Below are 3,582 nucleotides of genomic sequence, written 5' to 3'. Positions count from 1 at the left end.
GGAAGACTGTCCGTCGTAATCCAAGCTTCCTTGTTTGTTTTTCAGAACAGCCGACATAATTTTCTTCAATTGAGATAATACATCTACATTTAATACTTTAAATGTCAAGTTAGTTATTCTGATCTCCCAAAAGTAAAGAAGACTAAAATGGGATAGCATATGTTTTTTGGTTTATAAACATTTGTAAGCTAAATTTACATAGATTTTGTTGAGTTTCAGCACATCATGCAATCTTTTGGCATCATTTAGTCTTGAAATGGTATATGCTAATTTAGCCAAACAAATAGTGGATTTGTTGAATCCAATCTGCTTTAATTTTGTTGTTCAAGTTCGATAGAATATTTTGAAGCTTCCTACTGCACCTTATAATCATAAGCAACAATACGTCGATAACACATGGAAACTATTTACAGGTACCTTATTGTAGTCGATGACTTGTGGGACCAGTCAGCATGGAATGCTATTAGCCGCACCTTCCCTGAAAATACCAATGGGAGTAGAGTAATCGTAACCACACGAGTGGAAGGTGTGGCTTATGGGGCATGTTGCAGTCACCCCGAGTGCATTTACAGAATGAAGCCCCTCGACAAGGAAAACTCAAAAAGGTTATTTTCTCGTAGAGTATATGGTTTCGAAGATAACCATCCATCCCAATTTGAAGAAAGCTCAGCTGAAATTCTGAAGAAGTGTGGTGGACTCCCACTTGCAATCATTACTATAGGTAGCCTATTAGCTAATCATCCTGAAAGGTTAAGGGATGAGTGGGAGAGCATTAGGAATTCACTTGGGACCCAGCTTGAGGTAAGTCCCACATTGAAAGGGATGAATGGTATATTAAACCTTAGCTACCTCCATCTTCCTCTTCATCTCCGGTCATGTTTTCTGCACCTTGGTATATATCCAGAAGACCGCGAGATTGAGAGGGATGATTTGGTTCGACAATGGTTAGCTGAAGGACTTGTCAGTAATTTGCATGGGCAAGATATGGAGATTGTTGCAAAGAGCTATTTTAATGAGCTTGTCAACAGAAGCTTGATTCAGCCTGAACGTAGAGAGTATGGAGAGTTATTATCGTGCAGAGTACATGATATGATACTCGATTTCATCCTAAGAAAATGCCAAGAGCATAATTTTGTGACAGTTGAATGCAGCTCTGAAGGCATGGCAAGAGAGCATGGACGGAAATACATGGTCCGTCGTATATCCATGAACTTTAGTGGTAGTGGCACAACAGATGAGACATCATCAATGACCATTCCATCTAGCCTGTCACAAGTTCGGTCTCTTGCACATTTCGGAGGATCCAAGTATATTCCCCCTCTTTCGCATTTTAAGTATCTCAGGGTGTTCTCTTTAAAATTTGGGGGGAACTGTTTGATGAGACAATCGATCTCACTGCTATCAGCCAATTGTTCCAACTGAGGTATTTAAAGGTTTCAGTTGAACAAAACATCAAGCTCCCTGCTGAAATACAAGGTCTTGTTCATTTGGAGACACTAGATTTAAATTGCAATTTGTTAGATATCCCATTAGAAATCCCAGCAGATATAGTTCACTTGCCCCGCTTATCCCACTTGATAGTTCCATACAGGACCAAGCTGCCCAAAGGGATCAGAAACATGAAATCATTGCGCACTCTGTATGGATTTGAACTGCGGTGGAGCCCGTTGGAGGATATCAAGGGACTCGGTGAGCTGACCAATCTGAGGTGCCTGCGGCTCTCAAGGAGTACCATGGGCTATTGTGGGGGGATAGAAGGGGCTGTAGCTTTGGCGTCTTCCATTGGAATGCTCCATGACCTCAGACATCTCTGCATCATTGGCCATTTCTTTGATGAGAGCTGCCGGCTGGTCTCATTATCAGATCCTTCGTGTCATATCAAAGTACTTAGACTGAGTGGTTGGAGGATGCCTAGAGTTCCCAAATGGATTTGTGGTCTCCAATGCCTCTGCCGGCTAGAGCTGAATGTTGACACGTGCACTGAGGAGTTTCACGCTCTTGGTGAGCTGCCCTCTCTTGTCTTCCTCAATTTGTGGGTGTGTAGTATCCCTGATGGCAGCGTTGTCATTCTCCCGGCGGGGTCATTCCCAGTTCTGGAGGGGTTTGAATGCCGATCAACGCATGATGTTACCTCATACCTGGCCTTTGAGGCAGGTGCTATGCCCAAACTACGATGTATCGCACTACAATTCCGCAAGAGTAACTGGGGCGGCGCTACACCAGTTGGCTTGGAGCACTTGTTGAGCCTCGAGCATATCTTTGTTGTAATCAGCGGCGGCCTCGAACAAGTGTGCGGTGAAGCAGAGTCTGCGTTCAGGAACTGTACACAGCTGCACCCAAGCCGTCCTTCCTTTACCCTTTCCGATATGCCACTATAAAATTTTTGACATTCTTCGAGGGCGACGGTCAGATGGCGTGACACCACTTTATTTTCGAGGGAGTCATCTCATCACTTCAGTCGTGCAATCTTGTATCCAAATTCCACGCAAATCGTGGTGGGTCTGTAGAGGGCGGAAGAGAGGCTAGGCCCTCCCTGGGTGATCCGTCGTGGAGGCCGGGGACGAGGACGACGAGCGTGGTTTGGAATGGGCCATGCTCTGATAGACGATCATGTCCAAGAGCTCGGTGGCTCCAAGCAGGTGCTGCATCAGGCCGTCGTGCTGCAGCAGGTAGGTGAGGTGACACCAGAAGCTTCTTCGGTTTCGCCTCAGTTCGGAAGTGTTTGCCTTATGTGATCGAGCAAAATGTGGCCAAAAATTGCAGGCAAACGGAGGCTGTGGAGAGACAGTGTTTCTCCTTTTACGGGCCGCCGGGGATGGTGAAGTCGGAAGTTGTACACGGCAGAAGTCCTCGCGACGGCGAATCTACCTTCATCAGGTAATTGCAGCTCACCACCACGACTCACCCTTTTTGCAGTTCCAGTCTTGTGTTTCAACTACAGAGGCGCATTGGTTGACAACTCTGTTCTAGAACAAACAAATTAAATTGGCTATGCTTACTCAACTGCCTAGAAATTGATTACGTATTCGTATTCTTCCAGAATGATGTGGTTCCAAAAGAGCTAGGACTTGCTGTAATCTTGTGGTTTTTGTTGCGTTAGGCAATGCAGATTTCTAAGCCAAATTAAGCTTGAACAGTTTTGGTTTTCCTTTGTGCTGTTGTAAATCATCACCATTCTGAACTAACTTCAGTATCATCTTCACCAGATCTTCCTTCGAAGCGGATGATAGAAAGCGAAAAGCTAGCTGCAAACATGTTTGAGATGGCTCGTGAAAATTCTCCCTCCGTCATGTTCATCGATTTAATTTATTCTTTGCGTGGCCAGCATGGAGAAGGCAATGAAAGTGAGTCAAGACTCAAGACGGAGCCGCTCGTCCAGAACTCCAGATGCACGTGACGTCTTCAGACATTGTAGAGCACCTTCCAGTGTTTTCTTTTATTGACAAATTGGCAGGAGATTTGTCCTTCAGTTAAGCAAAATACAGTGGCTCAGATTATTAACATTGGTTCTTCAGATGTGGCGTACTGCTCTTTGTATGTAGTATAACATTTGCACTTTGACTTATGATTTGGATATATGCT

At 44.6% G+C, this 3,582-nt stretch overlaps 1 pseudogene; it reads left to right on the top strand.

Annotated features, from left to right (window-relative positions):
• Window positions 1–396: 396 nt before the first annotated feature.
• Window positions 397–2,378, top strand: LOC119350978 (annotated as a pseudogene).
• Window positions 2,379–3,582: the final 1,204 nt, after the last annotated feature.

Source organism: Triticum dicoccoides, chromosome 1B (genome assembly GCF_002162155.2).
Source record: "Triticum dicoccoides isolate Atlit2015 ecotype Zavitan chromosome 1B, WEW_v2.0, whole genome shotgun sequence".
Classification (NCBI taxonomy): Eukaryota; Viridiplantae; Streptophyta; class Magnoliopsida; order Poales; family Poaceae; genus Triticum; species Triticum dicoccoides.
The sequence above is the reverse complement of the archived record's forward strand: the minus strand, read 5'-3'. Positions and strand labels throughout refer to the sequence as shown.